This window comes from Nannobrachium achirus (genome assembly GCF_963921795.1).
Source record: "Nannobrachium achirus genome assembly, chromosome: 16".
NCBI classification, from domain to species: Eukaryota; Metazoa; Chordata; class Actinopteri; order Myctophiformes; family Myctophidae; genus Nannobrachium; species Nannobrachium achirus.
In genome coordinates, this window is record NC_137823.1 from 51,838,979 (window position 1) to 51,865,387 (window position 26,409).

General features: G+C 41.7%; 1 protein-coding gene and 2 long non-coding RNA genes across 5 annotated transcripts in view; 2 read left to right on the top strand and 1 right to left on the bottom strand.

Annotated features, from left to right (window-relative positions):
- The window catches only part of LOC308301318 (exostosin-1), a gene marked incomplete at both ends in the record, with an annotated part of 354,065 nt that overhangs the window by 164,542 nt on the left and 163,114 nt on the right, over window positions 1-26,409 (top strand). The gene's annotated exons all lie outside the window — the stretch shown is intronic.
- LOC308300643 lies at window positions 3,694-5,501 on the bottom strand. Its single transcript, XR_013962845.1, has 4 exons — window positions 5,407-5,501; window positions 4,819-4,931; window positions 4,107-4,143; window positions 3,694-3,981 (listed from the first exon to the last, which is right to left on the bottom strand). It is a non-coding gene; the product is annotated as an uncharacterized lncRNA (long non-coding RNA).
- LOC308300495 lies at window positions 11,355-12,292 on the top strand. Its single transcript, XR_013962830.1, has 3 exons — window positions 11,355-11,469; window positions 11,836-11,872; window positions 11,999-12,292. It is a non-coding gene; the product is annotated as an uncharacterized lncRNA (long non-coding RNA).

The following is a 26,409-nucleotide window of genomic DNA, read 5'->3' on the forward strand; positions in this document are numbered from 1 at the left end:
ACCCTGTCTTCAACGCTGAGCCAACTTAGGCTAGCAAAATGTGTGGACAGGGAGAAACATGGGTCATGGGCCCCAGGTCGAGAAGTAGCCGAATCAGTTTGTTTTGGGAGGTTTGGAGCTTAGTCTTTAGTGGCTTTTTGATGTTGGAGTACCATGAGGTGCAAGTGTAGTCAAAGTGGGACTGAATGAGGGCCCTGCAGCAAGAGTCCTGAAGCTTCGTACACACCGCCGGCGAATTGGCGAATAGCGAATTAGCGTATAATTCGCCTTTTGTTTAAAACCTTATAAAGTCAATGGAAGCATCCACACCAAACGCGAATTTAAAAAAAGCGAAAAGGCGTCTGTTTTTTATTCGCCCTTGTGTCGAATTTAGCCAACGTTCAAAGGCGAATTCCTCTCTCTCTCTGTATCAAAGTAAGCTCACTCTACCCTATTTCAAGAGAGAGAGAGAGAGAATGGTGGAGGGACCTTCACGTTACATTGAGGCCGAGGGGAACGGAGTTTTTCTCCTTTTCCGTGTCTCTCTCTGTGTGGCAGCGTGGCTGCTTCGAAAAAGTACTCGAATGTATTACTGGTAAAAGGCAAGCATGGTATGTTTTAGGCTAATTTATAACTGCAAAAAGACTAATGTTTTAAAATAAATCGCTGGGTATTAAATACAAATGGATCCGAAGTGTAGTGGAGTAGAAGTAAAGTACTGGAAATTGGACACATCTACAAGTACAGGCTACTCAAGTAAATGTACTTTTAGTTACTTTCCACGAGCTGTTGCGGGGATCTGCCAGTATGCAGGGACACGGGCGGAGGAGAAACGGTGAACGCTCTGCTCCCCTGGCTTCCCCTCTCTCTCTCTCTCTCTGGCCAAATGCACTGCATGCAGACTCAGAGAGATGCGATATATATTGCACTGTCTCGCAAATAGGGAGCGCGTGTACTATTTGTTTCCCTGGACCCTGTCTCCGTTCTACTCTCTCCTCTCTTCTCTTCTCCTTTCTCCTGCGCCAGAGGCAGATAATCACCCCCTCGTTTTAGGCGAATTAAGCGAATATCATACGCATATTCGCGTCGCTTTTTGGTGTGTATGGAAAAAGGCGAATCGCGAATTCTTCGCCTTTTTGGTTCGCTTATTCACGTCGCTTTCGCTAATTCGCCGGTCTGTACAGAGCTTGAGGGCCCATTTGTTAACAAAAGTGGAGATTCTGCCCAGGAATCTTGTTCTTTGATTTACTTTTTTGATCACCATTGTTGCCATGCTATCCCCAGACAGGTATTTATTAAGAATACAGCCCAAATAGGCAATCCCTTCCTTGCTACAGATAATGATTACTGTGTCATCAACTTTGATCTTGAAATTGTTTACATTTATCTCTCTTAGAGAATGTCTGGTCCCAAAAAGAATGGATTCTGTTTTACCAAGGTGTTGCAAATTATGGTTGCAACTGACTTTAAAGGACAACTTTAGTTTTTTTTACAACAAGGGTTCATATTTTAGATTGTAATTAAAGAATATAAAAGATGAGTGTTAAAATAATTTCATTTAGCCTACTTCTTTCTATTGTTTTAGAGATTCTTATTTCAGTGGTTAGTGGCTAAATATGTCATTTTACACAGAATAAGCCCATTCCCAAGATACAATGCAACCTTTCATGGTTGGATGTGACTTATGGGGGCTAGAAGTGTTACTGTAAATAGCAATAAAGAAACTGCTGGCTTATTGTGTCTAAAATGACATATTTAGCCACTTGTACGCATGCCCCCATGCATACGCATGCCCCACATTTTAGCACGGTAAACACGATAAAACAATAGAACGAAGCAATTGAAAACATTTTAACACTCACTTTTTCTTTTCTCTAATTACAATCTAAAATATGAACCCTTGTTGTAAAAAAACAAAGTTGTCCTTTAACTGACTTGAAAATTCAACTGATATTGTCCAAGATTCCGATTTAAACAGGATCCATTTTAAATACTAAACTAGGTTTGAAGTTTGATGCGACAGGATTATCCTTGATTTAATCCAGTTATAATGAACTGCATTTGTTGTCCGTCATGGCTTTGGGCTTGTTTAGTCATTGTGAGTGTTGTATTTCATAACAATACGAATAATTGCATTTTGCAACACTGGGGTGTTGCAAAATGAAGATTTTGAAGATACCCTTTAAACGTTTACACTTACTGTATGTTGGTTTGTTTAATGTTGAGTGAGAAAACAATGTTGCACATTAAGCTAATCATCTAATCTGGGGACCCCACAAAATAATTCCCAACCCCTAGTTTGGGAAGCCCTGAAGTAGGCTACTGTATAGGTAAAGTTAACAGGCAGCACATGAACATAGCCTAGCATAGACCCTGTCCCCTGGGGGTTTAAAGGGGAGAACCACCCATTTTCAATATTGAACTATGTCTAATATACCTTTCAGTTGTTATGTGGAAATAAGGAAAAAGTCCCCCCCTTTTGTGTTGCCTAGAACTGGAGGCAGAGATGTTACTAGGTTTTCAATGTAATGGGTCCCGGGACCCACAGGTGGTCATTCAAATGGGTCCCAGAAAAGTCCTCAATACAATGTTTTCGAGCGCTGTGAGCTTGTAGATCGGCTATTTTCAAAATGTTTGCCTATTTCTTATATTTATTTTACAATTTGGCTAATGTTTGAACTTAGAACTACTAAAACTACTAAGACATGTGCCCCTAATGAATTCGGGCGCGCAAAATGGCGTCGTACGTCAGTGGAATCAAAACATTGACGTTTCTATCGCCTGTTTAAGACTTTCTACGTGGATTTTATTTGTGTTAACGTAGGGTAAAGTAGGATGCTTTCACCCATGAACAATGGTGGTGTCTGTGGAATTTTAAAATGTTTTTCTTTTACCACGACGCGGGAAATTATTTTAACATGGACTCCAATGGAGGTGCAATGGCGCATCCCCGGGACCCCAGGACCATGACATGAATGAGTCCCTGGGTGACTTGAATGAGTTTTTGATGCGGGATGCGCACGTAATGACATCACTGCTGGAGGATTGATTTTAGGGTTGGTATTGCAAAGTACACCGTGATGATGTCATCACGTGACATCATCACTTACTGTAGGTAAGTTAAGGTAAGCCTCACCTTTTGCAACATTGAAGTAAAGAAATATTATTGCATTAATTGCTAACATGATTACAGTTTGTGTATGCGTCTAGCACTGTATAAAAAATAATATTTTATAAAGATTTATCTCCCCATGGAGACTTGAATTCATGGATATTTTTTGGTTTTTGTCGCATTTCTAAGCTTATAGTTTGATGACCAGCAGTGATTCCCTATGGAGACACAAAGAGTCTCCTCAATAAATTGTCTCAGGAATGCGACAAAAACTATAAGATATCCATGAATTCAAGTCTCCATGGGGTGAGTAATCGATAGAAAATAAGTATTCTTTTAAGTTTGTCTTTTACAATACATGATATTAGGAATATGATACAGCATAAAGGAACAGAGTGTTATGAGACATTTTACTTGTCATTGGAGGGCTCCAAGGACAACCTAGATGATGACGGACAGATGATGATGATGATGATGATGATCATACAAGGGTTAATTTATTATATACTGTATTTATTGTTTTTCATCAGAGCAATGAAATGAATCAATCCTCTTTTCCGAATGAGACACATCAGAACTTTTTTGACTTTTCGCATTGCTTATTTATTCATCAGGACAGCATGTACAGTTTAAGAAACACAGGATAAGATGTTGATTTCCTTTGTGCAGGCACATGTACAGTAGTATATCAAGCTAAGAGACATGTAATTGATACCGGTACGTTGAATGTGTGTATAGGTAGAGTAAATACACATTTCATCAAATGGCAAAGCAGGAAGTGAGAGGAGGGCTGACAGAAATTGGATGATCAGCGATCCCGTTGTGGTACCTTCACTGGAATGGGTGGCATCTCTGGTATGGCATCGTCAGATCCCATTTGGACATCTCTCCTAACATTCAAATAGACAATTGTTTGACTATAATACAATATATGACTAATTATTGTTGTAAGTTGTAATAGTACTAGTAATATAGAAATGGTGGAATTTAAGTGCGGGTAGCAAGAAATATTTACTTGCGTCGGCCCATACTTTGTCCCACTGCTCCGATCCCTGTGTGTGAGAGAATGCAAATAAAATGTCTTCACACATCACAGCAATGCAACATTACTATAATACAATTATAATTAATTTTGCTTCTATAACTAACTACTAAACAATGCTACTACTAAACACGAGTCACTACAAGGCACTAAACAATCTTGCTCTTAGGCCTACTCAATCCTCATGTCCACTCCCACTACAGTTTCAAATTATGGTTCCAACTGACTTGAATTGACTTCAACTGAGATTGTCAAAGGTTCAGATGTAAACAGGATCCATTTTAAATATTTATACTAGGTTTGAAGTTTGATGCGACAGGATTATATTTGATTCAATCCAGAAAATTAAACCAGGTTTTATATTGAGGATGTTTAAAGGCACATGTCTGGGCCTGCGATCCTATCTCTGAGCACTGACGTGCTCATCAGGAAAAGTTAGGAGTTAGGTGACCTGCTCAAGAACACTTGAGGACCCGGGTTTTCGACCAGGAACCTACCAATAACAAGTGGCCACTCTACCTCCTGAGCCAGTGCCGCCCAATGTTGGACACAGAAGATCCAATACTAATGGCAACCGAACATCAATGCTGGTTCAAATAAGCTTAAAAACCGAAGTGGTCCATTTTTTTTTACCTTGATAAGAGTTGACAACAAAGAACTAAAGTTAGGTTTGTGAAGGTTTTACCTTTAAAAATATGAGGAGCAGCTTTTGCTATCCACGACCAAAACCCCTCTACTGGCGCTGGTTGCAGGACCACCAGCAGCACCATCACAGAAAAGACAACAGCAAGCTTCATCCTAAAATCAAGAACCATGCATTTTCAATTCTTTTTTATGCCACAAATTGAATGGATTTCTGTGTGTGTGTGTGTGTGTGTGTGTGTGTGTGTGTGTGTGTGTGTGTGTGTGTGTGTGTGTGTGCGCGCGTGTGTGCGTGTGCATGTGTGAAATGTTTGAAATTGTATGACACCAGAATTTACATCAACGTGGAGGACCACTGCTGAATTTATTATACATATATAAATAAATAAACCACATGATAAGTAAATAAATCAACATGGAAACAATTCAATTCTACAAAGACATGAAGGATATAAAACATTAAGCCTAAAATGTGCTATTTAACTCAAATAATATATTATATATCCTGTCATAATGAGGGCTACTCTACAAAAAAAGCAACGCTGGCTAGGGTCTCTAGCATTAAGTCATAGTAACATACAAATGCATAAAGATATAATACATTAAAATGACATTAAACTTGATGAATTACCTTTCCACAGATTCAGTAAAAAAAAGAAAATGATATTGAAGATTGATATGTGAATGAAGGATTGTTAAATCTATGACAAGCTAGGTGAATGTCTTGTGTGATGGTTGAGAGATGTATGTGCCTTATTTATATGATTTTCTATAGGCTGTTTGTTGTCTGTCATGGCTTTGGCCTTATTTAGTCATTGTGTTTATTTCATAACAGTATACAAATGTGTTGCAATGAGGAACTTTCACAATAGAAGAACTCTGAGGTCAGTTGAAACAAAAATGAAGGCGCCGCTTCTGGAGAAAGGGCTTCCATCTTGCTTGGCAGGCTCTTAGCCCACGGTGATGTTAAACACGTTTGACTGTGGACACTGACACCTGTGTTCCAGCAGCTTCTAATACCCATTTGGGACTTGCTTTTGGTTGTTCTCTTGATCATCCTGACCAATCTTCTCTCAGCAGTAGGTGATAGCTTGCGCTTTCGCCCTGATCTTAGCAGTGACATAACTGTGCCACAACTGTGCCATCCATCCATCCATCTTCTACCGCTTATCCAGAGTCGGGTCGCAGGGGCAGCAGCTCCAACAGAGAGCTCCAAACTTTCCTTTCCTGAGCAACATTAGCAACTTCATCCTGGGGGATCCAGAGGCATTCCCAGGCCAGTGTCGAGATGTAATCGCCCCATCTGGCCCTTGGTCTGCCCCGGGGTCTCTTCCCTGGGGGACATGCTTAAAAACAACTGCTGCCCAGTTGCTTATTTGATTGACGCAACTTTCTACATGGCCAAGGGACATTAGCATTGCTGTGTGTATATTTTCTACCCAGCAGATTTGGTTAACATTTTCAGAAAACCCATAATAAATTCATGAAAATAAAATAAACTTTCTTTTTTTTGTGTGTGTGTGTGTGTGTGTGTGTGTGTGTGTGTGTGTGTGTGTGTGTGACAAAGAAGTAATTGCTCTATTCAACCTATCTCAGAAAAATAAGAAATGTAGAAATGATTGGAAAGTCAAAACTACAATGACATACATGTTCTCTACAAGTGTATGTAAACTTTTGATCGCGACTGTATACAGTACACACACAAGCACGTACACACACACACACACACACACACACACACACACACACACACACACACACACTCAAAGGAATTGGGGTTGACTCAGCAACTGCATTGTCTAACAGCACGTTTTTAGACCTCAACAGAATAGATAGCGAGAGAATAATGCCGGTAACACTTTATATTAAGGTCGCCTTTATAAGGCATTATAAAATAATCTACAGCCATTCAATCCTGTGTGACAGTGTTTCAGTTACCTGTTCTGTGATGTGATGCAAACAGTGAGGGACCTGAGTGAAGGGAACCAGATGGAAAGATTGTGTCTGGTGGCTAAAACTTGTTGTCTGGCTTTAACTGTGAATTTGATGATGTCCTCATGGAGTGCAATGTTCTTAAAGGGGAAGACCACCCATTTCAATATTGAAATATGTAATTAATATACCTTAGAGGAGTTGTGTGGAAATAGAAAAAAGTTCCCCCCCTTCTGTGTTGTCTAGAACTGGAGGATTGATTTTGGGGTTTGTATTGTAAAGTACAACTTGATGACATCACACATTGTACTTTACAATACAAACCCCAAAATCAATCCTCCAGTTCTAGGCAACACAGAAGCGGGGGAACTTTTTTTCTATTTCCACACAACTCCTCTAAGGTATATTAATGACATATTTCAATATTGAAAATGGGTGGTCTTCCCCTTTAAGGAATGAGGGATGTGGGTGATGATGATGATGATGATGATGATGATGATGATACAAGGGTTAATTTATTTCATCAGAACAATTAAATGAATCAATCCTCTTTTCCGAAAGAGACACATCAGAGCTTTTTTGACTTTTCACATTGCCTATTTATTCATCAGGACAGCATGTACAGTTTAGGAAACACAGGATAAGATGTTGATTTCCTTTGTGCTGGCACATGTACAGTAGTATATCAAGCTAAGAAACCTTTAATTGATTGGTTGAATGTTTGTATAGGTAGAGTAAATACACTCAACTAGCAGGCTACAGTATAGCTACTATTTATTTCATCAAATGGCAAAGCAGGAAGTGAGAGGAGGGCTGACAGAAACTGGGTGATCAAGCATCCCGTTGTGGTTGCTTCACTGGAATTGGTGGCATCTCTGGTATGGCATCGTCAGATCCCATTTGGACAGCTCTCCTAACATTCAAATAGACAATTGTTTGACTATATACAGTATACGACTAATTATTGTTGTAGGTTGTAATAGTACTAGTAATATAGCAATGGTGGAATTTAAGTGCGGGTAGCAAGAAATATTTACCTGCGTCGGCCCATACTTTGTCCCACTGCTCCGATCCCTGTGTGTGACAGAATGCAAATAAAATGTCTTCACACATCACAGCAATGCAACATTACTATAATACAATTATAATTATTTTTGCTTCTATAACTAACTACTAAACAATTCTACTACTAAACACGAGTCACTACAAGGCACTTAACAATCTTGCTCTTAGGCCTACTCAATCCTCATGTCCACTCCCGCTCCCTCAGGTCTGGTGACGGAAAACCTCCTTGAGGTCCTCAAGACCACGGTACCGTACCTGGGGCAACAGAGTTTTTGCCTTTGCTGCCCCAACCCTCTGGAATGCACTCCCCAAAACCCTCAAAGATGCCCCCAACCTCCAAACCTTCAAGACCGGCCTCAAAACCCACCTCTTCCACATTGCTTTCCCAAGCTAAACTCATTCCACTGTCCTTACAATCTTTAATGTTTTTATTGTTTTATTCCTTAGTCTTAATGTTTTTTCCTAATAAAGTGTATTCTTAGTTCTCTCTTGCTCCTAAAGCGTCTTTGGGTATTCAGTAAAGCACTATATAAATCTGAGATATTGTTATAATGTCATGATACCTTTGTTAATATTTAAAGCATACACTGAATTAATGAAGCCTTTTGTTTGGAGCTTACTATATGAGGATCCACTTTACATTACATTTGTGAAACTCTTAGGCTAGGTTGCACCATCATGGATTAACTTAATCCTGGTTTAGACTTAATCTAGGGTTAGTAAATAGGTTGCTCCACAGATCCTGGATTAGTTCAACCAGTTTGAGCAATGATTAAAATACCATTAGTTTGGGGGCACCCCTGTCCTACCGGTCCAGGCGCATACAACATAGGCTCATAAACATAAACATATACCTTTTCCAGGGGTGGTTTAATGGCTCCAGTTTCAAATTATGGTTCCAACTGACTTGCAATGACTTCAACTGAGATTGTCGAAGGTTCAGATGTAAACAGGATCCATTTTAAATATTTAAACTAGGTTTGAAGTTTGATGCGACAGGATTATATTTGATTCAATCCAGAAAATTAAACCAGGTTTTATATTGAGGATGTTTATAGGCACATGTCTGGGCCTGCTATCCTATCTCTGAGCACTGATGTGCTCATCAGGAACCTACCAATAACAAGTGGCCACTCTACCTCCTGAGCCAGTGCCGCCCAATGTTGGACACAGAAGATCCAATACTAATGGCAACCGAACATCAATGCTGGTTCAAATAAGCTTAAAAACCGAAGTGGTCCATTTTTTTTTTTACCTTGATAAGAGTTGATAACAAAGAATTAAAGTTAGGTTTGTGAAGGTTTTACCTTTAAAAATATGAGGAGCGGCTTTGGCTACCCAGCCCCAAAACCCCTCTACTGGCGCTGGTTGCAGGACCACCAGCAGCACCATCAGAGAAAAGACAACAGCAAGCTTCATCCTAAAATCAAGAACCATGCATTTTCAATTCATTTTTATGCCACCAATTGAATGGATTTCTGTGTGTGTGTGTGTGTGTGTGTGTGTGTGTGTGTGTGTGTGTGTGCGTGCGTGCGTGCGTGCGTGCGTGTGTGCGTGTGTGTGTGTGTGTGTGTGTGAAATGTTTGAAATTGTAAGACACCAGAATTTACATCAACGTGGAGGACCACTGCTGAATATACATATATAAATAAATAAACCACATGATAATGAATAAATCAACATGGAAACAATTCTACAAAGACATGAAGGATATAAAACATTAAGCCTAAAATGTGGTCAAATAATATATTATATATCCAGTCATAATGAGGGCTACTCTACAAATAAAGCAATGCTGGCCAGTGTCTATTTTACGTCTCTAGCATTAAGTCATAGTAACATACAAATGCATAAAGATATGATACATTAAAATCACATTAAACTTGATGAATTACCTTTCCACAGATTCAGTAAAAAAAAGAAAATGATATTGAAGAATGATGAAGAATGATATGTGAATGAAGGATTGTTAAATCTATGACAAGGTGAATGTCTTGTGTGGTGGTTGAGAGATGTATGTGCCTTATTTATATGATGTTCTATAGACTGTGTCATTGTGTATATTTCATAACAGTATAGAAATCGTTGCAATGAGGAACTTTCACAATAGACATTGTCTAGACATCCATCCCTCCATCTTCTATCGCTTATCCAGAGTCGGGCTGAATTTCACAATAGACATTGTCTAGACATCCATCCATCCATCTTCTACCGCTTATCCAGAGTCGGGCTGAATTTCACAATAGACATTGTCTAGACATCCATCCATCCATCTTCTACCGCTTATCCAGAGTCGGGTCGCAGGGGCAGTAGCTCCAACAGAGAGCTCCAAACTTTCCTTTCCTGAGCAACATTAGCAACTTCATCCTGGGGGATCCAGAGGCATTCCCAGGCCAGTGTTGAGATGTGATCGCCCCATCTGGCCCTTGGTCTGCCCCGGGGTCTCTTCCCAGTGGGACATGCTAAAAAACAACTGCTGCCCAGTTGCTTATTTGATTGACACAACTTTCTACATGGCCATGGGACATTAGCATTGCTGTGTGTATATTTTCGACCCAGCAGATTTGGTAAAATTTTCAGAAAACCCATAATAAATTCATGAAAATAAAATAAAATAAACTTTCTTTTGTATGTGTGTGTGTGTGTGTGTGTGTGTGTGTGTGTGTGTGTGTGTGTGTGTGTGTGTGTGTGTGTGAGACAGAGAAGTAATTGCTCTATTCAACCTATCTCAGAAAAAAAAGAAATGTAGAAATGATTGGAAAGTCAAAACTACAATGACATACATGTTCTCTACAAGTGTATGTAAACTGACCTGAGTGAAGGGAACCAGATGGAAAGATTGTGTCTGGTGGGAAAAACTTGTAGTCTGGCTTTTACTGTGAATTTGATGATGTCCTCATGGAGTGCAATGACACACACAACGCTGATTCATTTAATGCAGGTGGCCCATTTTTTTCTTCCTTTTTTACCTTGATAAGAGATGACAACAAAGAACTAAAGTTAGGTTTGTGAAGGTTTTACCTTTCATAACCTTTCAAAACCAAAACCCCTCTACTGCCGCTGGTTGCAGGACTGCCAGCAGCACCATCACAGAAAAGACAACAGCAAGCTTCATCCTAAAATCAAGAACCATTTTTATGCCACCAATTCTGAATCTTCTGTGTGTGTGTGACAAAGAAGTAATTGCTCTATTCAACCTATCTCAGAAAAATAAGAAATGTAGAAATGATTGGAAAGTCAAAACTACAATGACATACATGTTCTCTACAAGTGTATGTAAACTTTTGATCGCGACTGTATATACAGTAGCCTATACACACACACACACACACACACACACACACACACACGCACACACACACACACACACACACACACACACACACACACACACACACACACACACATACACGCACACACACACACGCGCACACACACGCACAGTCACACCCGCGCGCACACACGCACACGCACACACACACACACACACACACACACACACACACACACACACACACACACAGAGAAATCCATTCAATTGATGGCATAAAAATGAATTGAAAATGCATGGTTCTTGATTTTAGGATGAAGCTTGCTGTTGTCTTCTCTGTGATGGTGCTGCTGGTGGTCCTGCAACCAGCGCCAGTAGAGGGGTTTTGGGGGTGGATAGCAAAAGCTGTTCCTCATGTTATGAAAGGTAAAACCTTCACAAACCTAACTTTAGTTCTTTGTTGTCAACTCTTATCAAGGTAAAAAAAAATGGACCACTTCGGTTTTTAAGCTCATTTGAACGAGCATTGATGTTCGGTTGCCATTAGTATTGGATCTTCTGTGTCCAACATTGGGCGGCACTGAGGGAGACCTGAGGGAGCGGGAACAGGAGGATTGAGTAGGCCTAAGAGGTAGGGGGGAGCAAGATTGTTTAGTGCCCTAGTGACTCGTGTTTAGTAGTAGAATTGTTTATTAGTTAGTTATAGAAGCAAAAATAATTATAATTGTATTATAGTAATGTTGCATTGCTGTGATGTGTGAAGACATTTTATTTGCATTCTCTCACACACAGGGATCGGAGCAGTGGGAGAAAGTATGGGCCGACGCAAGTAAATATTTCTTGCTACCCGCACTTAAATTCCACCATTGCTTATAGTACTATTACAACCTACAACAAAAATTAGTCATATACTGTGTATATACTGTAGTCAAACAATTGTCTATTTGAATGTTAGGAGAGCTGCCCAAATGGGATCTGACGATGCCATACCAGAGATGCCACCCGTTCCAGTGAAGCTACCACAACGGGATGCTTGATCACCCAGTTTCTGTCAGCCCTCCTCTAACTTCCTGCTTTGCCATTTGTTTAAATAAATAGTAGCTACTGTTGCTACTGTTGAGTGTATTTACTCTACCTATACAAACATTCAACCAATCAATTAAATGTCTCTTAGCTTGATATACTACTGTACATGTGCCTGCACAAAGGAAATCAACATCTATCCTGTGTTTCTTAAACTGTACATGCTGTCCTGATGAATAAATAAGCAATGCGAAAAGTCAAAAAAGCTCTGATGTGTCTCTTTCGGAAAAGAGGATTAATTAATTTCATTGCTCTGATGAAAAACAATAAATACAGTATATAATAAAGGTAAAAATGTAAATGAATCAGCATTGTGTGTGTGTCATTGCACTCCATGAGGACATCATCAAATTCACAGTAAAAGCCAGACTACAAGTTCTTCCCAGCAGACACAATCTTTCCATCTGGTTCCCCTTCACTCAGGTCCCTCATTGCTTGCACCACATCACAGAACACGTAACTGAAAAACTGTCACACATGCTTGAATGGCTGTTATGCATACAAAGGGTAGTACATAGCACATCATGGCAGAATAGAGGAACTCATTGCAAAGAACATTGAATTATCATGCATCCTCAGTGAGAATGTACAAACATTCCTGTGTAATTCCATCTATGTCTCATCTCTGTGATAACCCATCTTTGACAGCTAATAAACCAGATGTTGTTGTGGTTGACAAAGAGTCCAGAGAAGTGTCTGTATTATAGATTAGTTAAAGGAACAAGATGATGCGCACATCCTTTCCAAGTGCTGGTGCTGGGCTCAGGTTGACATGAGATTAAAGAATGGAGGTCCGCACACAGCTCAATGCTCCACAGTGTTTATTTAAAACATAAAGTTAGACGACGTTTCGGCCATCAGCTGGCCTTCATCAGGTCCACCTGATGAAGGAGCATTGGAGCTGTGTGCGGACCTCCATTCTTTAATCTTGTATTATAGATTAGCCTGCACCTTTGGCCCAAGCATAGAGGAAGCCTTTCATTAAATACCAGCCACTTCTAAATATCATCTAGTAGCCCATTGTGTCAAAGACTGGTTGTTAGAGGTTTTCAACAACTTAGAATGTCAAAGTACTGTGCTGTCTCTGACATAGTATTTGGCCTCACAAACATATATCAGATTCCTTTCACTCAAATACCCACGTTTTTGTAACATTTATCCAGTTAATTGTCAACATGGGCTGAGAGTTCATTTAATAGTCCTGGGTTAGCACAACCTAGTCCTGGGTTAGCACAACTGCTTTCTAACGCAAATTAACATGTAACACACACACACACACACACACACACACACACACACACACACACACACACACACACACACACACACACACACACACAGCACGAGTCCTTAGGCCTCAACAGAATAGATAGCGAGAGAATAATGTCTATTTCAACACATGCCCTTTTTCCTGCCAACATATCACAGTTCACCCGGTCCAGTGCGTGGTGTCAAACCTAGACATGATGTTTACCATATTCCCATGGGCCCTATGCTTAGTGGACCATTGTCCCATGCAGTGCATTACACTAAATATCTAGTATCTACAAGCTCATGCTGTTTTAGAAAAAAAGTGGTCAATTTGTTATTAATGTTGTTCCAATTGAACCCTAGCATGGTTCAAGTTAATTTGTGGACCCCATGAGGACTATCTGAGTTAAGATTCAATTGATTAAAATGTCTAGGGGTCCACGGCCGGGGAGCAGCTTAACCCCCACAGCATCGTCATGGCTAAAGAAGTTTGCAAGAACAGCCAAGCTACCAGTTTCCGTTTCAGCCCACGTGGGCTAGCCCAAGTGGTTCCCACCTGGGTCCCATATAAATTTGCCGAGGTGGGGCCCAGCCAGGGCCCATGTAGAACCCACTCAGAGCCCACGTGGGCTAACCCATGAGGGACCCTTGTGGAAACCACGGACATTCCCAAAGCCCACCTCATACCCATGCGGGACCCATGTGGGCGTGCTGGCTGGGCTATAGTGTCACAATGTGGTGAATAGGTCTGCTTGGCAGCAATACAGGCTGATGCTACAGTTTGTTGTCTTTATGTTTCACTGTGGATAAAATGTGCTCGTCTGAATTTCTTTACAAAGAGAGTAGTAGTCCAAGTTTAGAAAGCAGAGAGGAAGACGGTGAAGGTGAGGTGCAGGCGAAATGTGAAATGTGTGGAACTTAAACCTCAGAGTGATTGTGAAGCTGAAGTTATGACCACATACAGTAGCACTGTGCTTTTGTTTGTGAGAGAATTTAGATTTATTTTTTCACCTACAGTAAACACCAGGGGTGGGCAATTACTTTTTTCATGGGGCCACATGAACAACAGAAAATGTTGTGGAGGGCTGGGCCTAAAGGCAGTGCTTTACCTCCGACTTCGGTAAATAAATACTTAGCAGTCCAATTTTTGTAGAAAACCCGGCATTTGGCATCGACCTTTCTTTTTTTAGCCACTTTAGCCATTTTTGATGGGTAAGGTAAGGCAGGTCATCTTGACGTGTGACCAGTCTGACCACCTGCTTGTTATTGAGACAACGATAATGATCACACACACTTGCTGATGTACCGTACGCATTGCAGAGCAGAGAGGGAAGCACGCACATCTCCAAAAAAAGTTTTAGGTGCTGGACCAAAAAATACACACCATAGAGAAGAAGGAAAGTCCGCACACTATTCTTGTAGCTCCAGCGACAATTTATTTAGTAGGAAACAACGTTTCGACCCTAGCGGGTCTTCATCAGGTCCATTGCGTCCATATGTACACGAATAAAAAACATAAAAATAAAAGAAATGCAGCTTTTTGTAATTTGCCATTAACCCTACAAGGGCCGGTCAGAGTGAACCAAAGGGCTGCATATGGCATATGCCCAGGTCTTGTATACACTAACCCCAACCCAGGGTCAGTGGTTTGTCTCATTTTAGGCAACTTGAGCTGATTTTTTTGAGCTTCAGGCAATTCTGCCACAGTCACCGTGACTTCTTGATCGTATTGATTGAAATGATGGTGCAAGATGTTGTTTTAAGATCGTCTGTTATCAGTTGTTGCAGCAAAAGTATTGTGAAAGAGGTTATGGTGAGTTTTTTTTTTAAATAATAAGGTCAGTTTATTTGCATTTAAGGAATTAACCATCATAATATAACATGAACAAGAAACAAGACGTGGTCTACTAGACATACTAAAATAAAAAAACTATTAAAGAGGAGTATCAGGCCAAAAAAGTATAATAAATACTACCAGTAAGATGCCTAAGGGCGTTTGGGCGAGGTCGTGCCATCTGTCTTGGCCATATGGATTCTGTTAGTGTGGTGCTCCTAACAGGGCATCATCTGGGATACAATCCCATTTATGCCCATATATGGAGATCCCTAACAGAATACCTTTTATGCCCATATGGAGATCCCTGCTCTGCCTCTGAGTATCTGATATCACTGTGATGTCACCTGTTTATGCCCATATGGAGTTCCCTGCTCTGAGTATCTGGGTTCACACACACACACACACACACACACAAAAAGACACAAAGAGTTCTTTTTTTTTTTTTTTTTCAATAATATTTTTTATTGATTTTCAAAGTTATGACAAAAAAGAAAAGACAAGACAGACAGACAGCTCAGCTCAGACACGTTGCAAAAGCAAAGGACACAGGTATCAATGTACATTTCTTTAGATTATATACAGTATAACAATATACATATAGAATTACACTCATATACATACATTATGTACACAAAATGAAAAACAAAACCACGGTGTTAAAGAGACAAAAAGTGATGTTCCTGTCTTATCCATCAAGGTTAGCAGCATCACTTCTGTTAAGAAACCCTATTGTCAAGGTCTCAGCTAACTGAGGACCAATAAAGCGTAAATATGGGTCCCAAATTTTATAGAAGGTATCGGTTGTAGAGCGCAGCAGGCAAGTCAGATATTCCAAAGGCATGCACTGCATGATAATTTTATCCCAGCCTCTCTTTTTTGGCGGTTTTTCATTTATCCAAGACAATAAAATATTTTTCCTCGCAGCATAGGTCAAAAGATTGAACAGACGTTTGTGGAACTTGTTGACAATCTTATTATCAGGAAGTCCCAGAATCAGACACAAAGGGTCAAGTTCAAGCTCTATATTAAAGATCTCATTCAGTTCTTGTACAACATCATACCAATAACGTTCAATCTTATGACATGACCATATGCAATGAATATAGTCTCCTTCTTCAGTCTTACACTTAAGGCAAAGGGGGGATAAATTAGCATTCATTTTATGGCGAAGGCTAGGTGAAATCTGTAATCTGTGTATGGTTCTTAACTGAATCGACCAGGCCCTATTACACACAGAAAGTTTTTTGGCATTTTCAAATATTTCAGACCAAACATCGTCATCAATATCAACCCCAAGGTCTCTTTCCCATTTCTCTTAGTATCTTGGGTATTAACCGTTGTATTAGACCTTAACATGCCATAGAGAGTGCTAATGAAACCCCTTGTGAAATCCATCATCAATATTCTCTCAATTGGAGAGGTATCTACATTGGTTAGTAATGTTGTACGTCTGCGAATAAAATCCCTCACTTGAAAGAATCTGAAAAGGTGATTACGAGGTAGGGCATATTTTTGTTGTATTTGATCAAACGACATAAGTATAGCACCATTAAACAATTTCCCCAACGTTGTTATACCGTTATCTCTCCAAACGTTGAACCCAGGGTCATTAAGGCCAGGAGGGAAGTCTGGATTCCCTTGAATAGAGGTAAGAGGTGATGTTAACAAAGAGTTCTTTTGACTTTTCACAACATATTTATTAATTGGGACAGCATGCCATAACAAGCTATTCAGCAATTTTCAAAACCAACTCTATCTTGCTGTATAAATAAACATAACTCAAATGGACACTTCATCCACTGTAATTAATGCAAACAAGAGAGACACCTACTGTAAGAGGCTTAATGCTAATGCAATGCATTGTGATCTATCTATGACAAATCAGGCTTTAGTCTTTCCTTTATAACATGGCAGGGCAGGAGGCTAGACAAGGCTCATACTGGGTTACAAACTCAATGGAGAGCTGAGTTCAGGGTTTGATCCCCAGGGATCTATACCCAGGTTGTGACCCCCCAAATTATCATATTTGAGCTGTGGACCCCCCATGCACCCTGACAAACACTTGGAACATAGGAGTGGAATGTGGAGGCATTTCATTTTCGATTTCACAGAAAAATATGCGAGGCGTTGTGAGCTTGTAGATCGGCTATTTTCACAATGTTTGCCTCTTTCTGATATTATTTGACAACTTGGTCAATGTTTCACCAGCTTTTATAATATAGTTTGTTGATTACTTGTTTTGATGCAGTAGTAATGGTCTTTTTCTTTTCTTTCTTTTTGTGGTAGCAAGGTCTTAAAAGACCTTGCTACCTTGTTAGTCGCTTTAGTGTTTGCTAAATTGTAAATTGCAATAATACATTATTGTACTCAGGGGCGGTTTTTATAAACTGGGGGCTCCCCACAAAGGTAGCAAAAGAGGCCCCCCCATGAGCACGCGTGAAAAATAGGTATGCGCGAAAAACAGTATGCGCGCGTGCGAAGTGCAGGAATTAAAAATGCTACCCTCCAACTCAATACCTATACCTTTACCTTTTACCTTTTGGATCTATTTGCTTAATTTAAGAAGAGTACAGTAAGGTAAGTAAGGTAATCAAAGGTATATAGAGTAGGCCTATAAGTATATTTTTATACAGGACATATTTGATGCAGGACAATAATTATTTAATTAATAGCAATAAGGGAATATCAGTGAATAATAATACTTTAAAATTATATTTGTACAATTCCTTTTTAATTATTATTTTTCAAAATGTAGATAAAATTAAAGCTGCAAGCAGCAATGACCGGGCCCTCGCAGCTCTACCCACGTCGCAAGGGGCAACAGCCAATCAGAAGAGGGGACGGGACTAAGTTAAACCAATTAAGGTGAAGGACTCTTAATGAAGTCATATGACACCAGCCACAAGTCTGTACGACAAACGGTTCATGAGATATAGAGGCACTTCCTGTTTGGCGAAAGGCACTTCCTGTTTGGCAAAGGAAGCGCCAATTAAGGTTAAAGACTCTTAATCAAGTCATATGACACCAGCCCTGAGTCTGTACGACAAACAGTTCATGAGATATAGAGGCACTTCCTGTTTGGTGAAGGGCACTTCCTGTTTGGCGAAGGAAGTTTTATCTCTGTGTGAAACCTATTGACTCAAGTGAGCAGTTGGTCAATTCTTTAAAAAAACATAACTTTTGACAGGAATGAGCTAGAGACTTACTTTTTTTTTCTAAATGCTCAGAATAATGAGCCCAGCAGGGGGCCCCCTCTGCCTTGGGGCTCTACGCAGTTGCGTAGTCTGCGTAGAGCAAATAACCGCCCCTGATTGTACTTAGTAGTTGTAGCCCAAACTACTGTAGGCACAAAGGCCAAATGCCAGGGCAGGAAGGCCATCAAATAAAACAAGATTTTAGTCCTTTGAAAGAATGAATTGAATTTAAGGGTTAAGAATGATTTTAAATTCAATAGGTATTGTAGACTATCTGCTGTGAAATAAACAAATTGGTCAGTCCTGCACAAAACAAAGATACTGCATTGGTTAAAAAATGGGGACTTACAGTAGCAAAGGACACTGGTGTCTACATGACAAGAAAGATATACCAGTGTCTACTGTCTACATACTGACAAGACAGTGACAGAGGAGAAAGTGATACAGTCAGCTGGGGCATTAAGGCCACTGTGGCCTCAGGTCATGTGCCTCAGTTTTGAGGGGCACAAGGCCAAACTGAGGGGCAACGACAGCCATGGCCTTCATGGCCTCCATGAAATTCCTGACCTGGTTGTTGCGCTATAGTAGTAGTAGCAGTAGTAACAAGTCTTAATTGTCAAACATATAGCGATAGTCTGAAGCCCTTCTATTGGCTGCACGAGACGCTACAACACAAGACAAAACATTTTCTCTCATTAGATATCATGTCAACAAAGCACTGTTACTGTATATAGTGTCATGATCTGTTTACTAATGTTAAAACAACAACGGGTCTGAAGGTATTAATACATTAATTATCTGTGTAATTTACAACTAACATCATCCGTGTAAAGTACTCTTGTGTAGACAAACTACAAAATAGTGATATATTATGAAAGCAAGGCGTATACACGCCTCAATAATAATTATGCCACTGTGTATCCATAATATCCTGTACTGAAATGCTTTAAAACAGGGGTCTTCAACAGGGGGTCCAGGACCCCTAGGGGGTCCTCAGAGTTACTACAGGGGGTCCTCCAAATCTTTGTGTGGTAGAAACGTGTTGTTTCCCTTTTTTATATTATCCACTTGAACCCTATTATCCATATTCTGAGAACTTTAGCCAAAAAATAGCAGATCTACAAGCTCACAACGCCTCGCGCTGCGAGGTGTTCTATTTTCGGCAAAGAGCTTTGGTGTAGAGGGGAAAAAGAGCAGACTAAGTACAGAGTGACTTAGTCCTTCTCATGGAACACCAGCTCCTGGCAGCGAACACCATGTTCCGGAAGAGAACAGGGAAGAGATGGACCTTCCGAGACCGAGCCTCAAGGCCTGGGGAGCTACCTAGGCTATACCAGTTGGACTACATCCTAGTGAGGCAAAAGTGGAGGAATTCCATCCTGAACGCTGAGCCATACAGCACGTTCAGCTCTGTAGGCTCTGACCACCGTGTGGTCTCCATGAGGGTACGACTGAGCCTCAGGGTCCCCAAGCCAAGCCCCAAGATTCGGCATGACTGGAAGGCATTCACGACCAATCCGGGCCTCCAAACCAGGTACTCGGAGGAAGTCAGGAAGCGCTTTCGGCAGCTGGATAGGGGAGAGGAGCCCAGCCGTGAATATGGGAGATTCATCACAGCGAATGAGGAGGCGACCAGACTGTGCGTGCCAGTGCTGAACAGAGTAAGAGCACCACCACGGTCCAGACACCCGAAGGTTGTAGCAGCACGAGGCAGGATGGAGGAAGCACGACTCAACTTTGAGCGTGAACCAACAGAGGAGGGTCGCGAGACACTGAACGAGGCCAAACAGTCTCTCTTCAGCACCTACGACGCCATCAAAGGGGAAGAAGTGATGGAAAGTGTGCGAAGAGTGCAGGCAGCGCAAGGTGAAAGGCAATACGGGGAGGCCTGGAAGGTAATAAATGAGATGACAGGGCGGAAGAGGGCCAAGGAGGGCCAGGTGGAGGGACACAGTCCAGAGGAGAGGGTGGCAACATGGTTCGACCACTTCCAGAGGCTCCTGGGAACATCAGTGGAAGAGGGAGAGGAGGAAAATATACCGACAGTCCTCCAGGGCCTGAACATCGACGATGGACCCTTCACAATCAGCGAGCTCGCCAGGGCAAAATCCACCCTAAGAGAGGGAAAGAGTGCTGGGCCGGATGGCATACCCCCAGAGGTCTTGAAGAACTGCGACCTAGACAACCTCATCCTAGACTTTTGCAACAATGCTCTACAGCACAACAAGCAACCTGAAATATGGTCTCTGTCTAATATCATCCCGGTGCCTAAAGCTGGAGACCTCTCAAAGCCAGACAACTACAGAGGCATCAGCCTGACATGTATCACTGCTAAGGTCTTCAACCGAATGATACTGAACAGGATACGGCATGCCATCGACCCTCACCTGAGAGAGAACCAAAATGGTTTTCGAGAGGAGAGAACAACCGTAGCACAGATCCTGGCATTAAGGAGATTAATAGAGGAGGTGAAAAAGAACAACCTAGCAGCTGTACTGTGCTTCATTGACTTCAAAAAGGCTTTTGATTCTATCCACAGAAGCAAGATGGTGAAGATCCTTGAGGCCTACAATGTCCCTCCCAACATTCTCCGGGCTATCGAGACCATGTACGCAAAAACAAGGGCCAAAGTGGTGACCCCAGATGGCAGCAGTGAGGTGTTTGACATCCGAGCTGGGGTAATGCAAGGAGACACCCTAGCCCCCTACCTCTTCATCATAGTTCTAGATTATGCGCTCAGGAAAGCCATAGGGGGACGGGAACAAGAGCTTGGCTTCACGCTAACACCAAGGAGGTCAAGACGGCATCCCGCAGTAGTTCTGACAGACCTGGACTATGCGGACGACATCAGCCTGCTCTCCGACAGCATGGAACAAGCACAAGAACTCCTGAACAGGGTGGAGATAGAGTGTGCCAAAGTTGGTCTCAGGCTAAACGCTAAGAAAACTGAGGTTATCACCTATAACCTACCTGATCACTCACCTCTGACAACAACAGAAGGAGCTGTGTTGAAGGAAGTCAAGGACTTCAAGTACCTGGGCGCATGGGTCGACTCAACTGAGAAAGACCTTAAAGTAAGGAAGGCACTCGCTTGGAGGGCCCTGAACGGCATGAACAGTGTATGGAACTCTAACCTCCCCCGCCAAATCAAACTTAGCTTCTTCTTTGCAACGGTGGAGTCTGTTCTCCTCTATGGCAGTGAATGCTGGACCCTGAAGCCAACCCTGCAGAAGTCTCTAGACGGGTGCTACACTAGAATGTTGCGTGCAGTACTCAACATCAACAGGAGTGCACATGTTACAAACGAGAGCCTGTATGAGGGAATACCAAAGGTAAGCGAGAAAATTGCCACCAGAAGAATGAGACTAGCAGGACACTGCCAAAGACACCAGGAGCTTCCAGCCAGCAAATTGGTACTGTGGGAGCCAACACACGGGCACCGGCCGCGAGGACGTCCCACAAAAACATACGTGGACATACTCAAGGAAGACGTAGGGACACAGAACACCAATGAGCTGGCCAGATGTATGGAGAACCGAGATGACTGGAAACAACGATGGAGGGCTCGTCTGAGGACGACCTAGATAGATAGGTCAAGTTTATTAAGTATTGACGGTTCAAGTGATTCAATATCTGGAGACACACATTGACATGAACTCAAAATACACTGATGATTGTGCTGTCAAACGATTAAACTATATGGAATCTATGGGTTGTGGGGGGGTCCCTGCTCCATCTCTCTCTTGACTAAGAGGTCCTTGGCCTGAAAACGTTGAGGACCCCTGCTTTAAAAAGATACACAGTAAGATGGAGCCGAGTTATCGGGTGGGTTTGATCTATGTACTGTATCTGTGATAATGAAATATTTCTCAATGTTGTACTGTATAACGGTTGAACATGAATCATGCCATGTCATTGCATTTTGTAATGTACGGTATGTGGACACTCGTAATCTCTTATCTCAAAGTAATGTCCAACTGTCAGTTTGTGACCCCGATGCAGTTCATAGTGCTTCCTCCTTTTATCACTTCCTCCAGTTCTCCTGTCCCAAAAGCTACACTTAGAATGAATTTGAAAAATAATACCCACTTTTCGTTTGATTGAAGTATACCACAGCAACTGGTTATCTACCTTTTCTGGATCAAAACCCCTCTTGAAAACCCTGAAAGCGTTCCTGTTTATTTTAATGATCTTTCAATCGATTATGTTCTGGTGTGGATCAATGACACTAACCTATTCTGCACACAAGTCATTGCAAATGAAACCTGTTGTGCTGAGGAATTCCACAGTCCCTATCCACCATTCTTAGTTTTTCAATGAAACAAACTGTCAAGGCCCATTCCCACTGGCCCAGGTGAACAGATAAAAAATATCTGTCTCCATTCAAGTGGATGGTAAGATACAGATAAAAAATGTCTGTTTATCTGGCCCAGTGGGATGGGCCTTCACACAAATCATTGCAAATGAAAGCCTGTTGTGCTAAGGAATTCCACAGTCCCTATCCACCATTCTTAGTTTTTCTCACCATGGATTATCATGTCATGTGAACCTAAGGGCCATATTTTGGCGAAACAGGCAAACTGTGAAAAGTGTGTGTGTGTGTGTGTGTGTGTGTGTGTGTGTGTGTGTGTGTGTGTGTGTGTGTGTGTGTGTGTGTGTGTGTGCGCGTGTGTGTGTGTGTGTGTGTGTGTGTGTGTGTGTGTGTGTGTGTGTGTGTGTGTGTGTGCGGAGAGCACTTAGAACCTCTAGTCTTAAGCCCTTTGCACACATTGTTTTCTTTAAAAAAAATTAAATTGTCCGTTTTATCCGTGCGGATAAACGCGCCTGTGTGCAAAGGGCTTTAGTGAAACAGTGAACTAAAAATCAAACCTCGGTTCGAAGTGAAGCGGTGAATGTGTGTGTGTGTGTGTGTGTGTGTGTGTGTGTGTGTGTGTGTGTGTGTGTGTGTGTGTGTGTGTGTGTGTGTGTTTGTGCCTGCACAACAGCGCCCCTCCTTTAACTTGTGTGGCCACTCAAGGTATTGCCAGGCTACAGACATACCCAGCCAGCCAGATAGCCAGCCAGCCAGCCAGCCAGCCAGCCACGGACATACCTGTCTATTGGGAGCGCTTTCACCGCTCCAAAAATCTCAGCCGATACTGTTACACCATCACAGTCCCTACTCCCCACACGAGTTGACTGTGGGCTTGGTGATGTCTGATTTAAGCAGTCACACTTGGCCTGAGTTAAACTAATTATACCCTGAGCTGCAGGGTGTGATGAACCTGTTGATTCATGTGTGATGCACACAGAATAAATTAGCCATCAGGGGCGTCACAAAGGGGGGGAAAGTGGGACTGAATTACTAGGGCCCAAGGTGGAGGGCCACTAGTAACTTTAGCTATTGAAAAATAGCAGATATACAAGCTCACAGCGCTGCACCGAGTGCCGCGCTGCGAGCTTGTAGATCTGCTATTTTTGAAAAGTCGTGAAAATGTGTGAAAATGTTTGAATATTATGTATTTTTTAAGCGAACATTTGCAACTCAAATTTTGCTTCTGAGGGGGTCCCTGGAACTAAATATTTTGAGATGGGGGTCCGTGGCCAAATACATATCATCTTGGCGGTCCTTGACATGAAAAGGTTTGAGCACCACTGACATGGAAACATAGGTTTCTTGCACACATTTTCACGATTTTTCCAAAATAGCAGATATTCAAGCTCGCAGCGCGGCACTCGGTGCCGCTCTGTGAGCTTGTATATCTGCTATTTTTCAATAGTTAATATTCATGGGGGGCCCGCAGTGAATCCTTGTGCCCAGGGCCCAGAATGTATTGGTGTGACGCCCCTGTTAGCCATCCCCACCACACATGCTCAGGGAGAGCCTGTGTCATGACAGGTTGTTTTATTTGCTCTTGTCTGGCTCTTATTTCTGTGTGGGGGCAACTACTGGTGACTTTACTACCTAAGGCATACGTTATTGGGCCGAGTACATGCTACACGAAACATGCAAAAGCTATTAGCATATTAACTCATCATTGGTGGCGCATAGGCATTGTTCAAACTATAATGTGTACTGTATCTTTGTAGTCCGATGTAAAAAGAAGAAAGAAAGCAATTCTTCCATTAAGACTGAATAAATGTTTTCAAATTAAAAAAGAATTATATCATTACTGTCTGGCCAAAACCTCTTAACTCCATTTTTGAGGTTTTTGATTTTTTTTTTTTTTGCATAAATCAGGGCTATTGAACACCCTTTACATCTGAGTGTTGGTTAAAATGATATTGAACCAATGGAAAGTAAAAAGTCCTTGGGACAAAACCTCCTAACTCCACCCTTTCTGTCAAACCAGCTAACTCCACCCGATTGGCCCTCTCTCATAAATCAGTGCTATTGAACACCCTTTACGTCTGTGTGTTGGTTAAAATAATATTGAACCAATGAAAAGTGGTAAAAAGCCCTTGGGTCAAAACCTCCTAACTCCACTTGAGCTCATTTTCCAGAAAATCAACATTTTGGCGTTAGGAGGTTTCGGCCCGACAGCAGAGATATGTAGGCTATAGCTCATGTTAGTTAGCATTTAGCGCATAGTAACTTGCTTTTACATAGCTACAGCCGGATTACGACAGTCTGGGCCCCTTGGGCTATGACCATTTTAACCCCCACCCCCAGAAGGAAACGTTTATCAGTGTTTCAGCACCATATGCAGCGCCAGACTGGCAGTCTGTATAGACCCCTTCTGTCTGTATAGGCCCCTTCAATCAAACAGAATTCATTCACTTGCATTAAATGTTTCAGTGTTCCATTCCACTCTGCCATACCATCAAAATAGTTAACACATATTCACAACAGACAGCTGCCCAGGACAACCACTTTTCAATTGTTGAGTCGCTTAGGAGAAGATACATTGGACCGGTTTGGGGGTCAAACACCAAGCAAGTAAGTCAAGGGGGGTCAAACCTTCCTTAACTTACTGTAGTAACATAACTGAATACCGTATTTTCCGGACTATAAGGCGCACCGGACTATAAGGCGCACTGTCAATGAATGGTCTATTTTCGAACTGTTTTCATATATAAGGCGCACCGGACTATAAGGCGCACATAATAGACGCTACCGTTGCGTTATGCATCCAACAGATGGAGCTGTGCTAAAGGGAATGTCAATGTCAATGAACGATCCATATATAAGGCGCACTGGACTATAAGGCGCACTGTAGTTTTTTGAGAAAAATTAAAGGCTTTTAAGTGCGCCTAATAGTCCGGAAAATACGGTATTTATCCAATGTATCAGTTACGATGCATATTATAATCATTACAGTCAGATTTGCGAGTCAGTTGTGATGCAAGGAGTCTTTTTTAGGAGCCACGCTATTTCTTCACAGCAAGTGTCATTCTATCTTGGGGAACCAAACAAGACATATTTAGTTCTATGCAATATGTAATGTATGTGGTGGCCTCATCCATCGCTGCACTCCTGTTCAGCCCATCACCACCTACACTTATGATTTGTGTGCTCGCCATCAATCTGAATGAGAACAGGTTAATGGGATGACTGACCCTGCAGGCTGCATACAGCTTGCTCAGCAGCTCTGCATGTACACAGTACCAACAAACAGGGGCGTCACAAGGGGTAGGAAAGTGGGACTGAGTTACCAGGGCCCAAGGTGGAGGGGCCCTAGTAACTTTAGCTATTGAAAAATAGCAGATATACAAGCTCACAGCGCGGCACCGAGTGCCGCGCTGCAAGCTTGTAGATCTGCTATTTTTGAAAAGTCATGTGTGCAAATCTTTGAATATGTATTTTTTTAAGCGAACATTTGTAACTCAAATTTTGCTTCCGGGGTGGTCCCTGGAACTAAATATTTTGAGATGGGGGTCCGTGGCCAAATTCATATAATTTTGGGGGTCCTTCACATGAAAAAGTTTGAGCATCACTGACATGGAAACATGGGTTTCTGGCACACATTTTCACAATTTTTCAAAAATAGCAGATCTACAAGCTTGCAGCACGGCACTCGG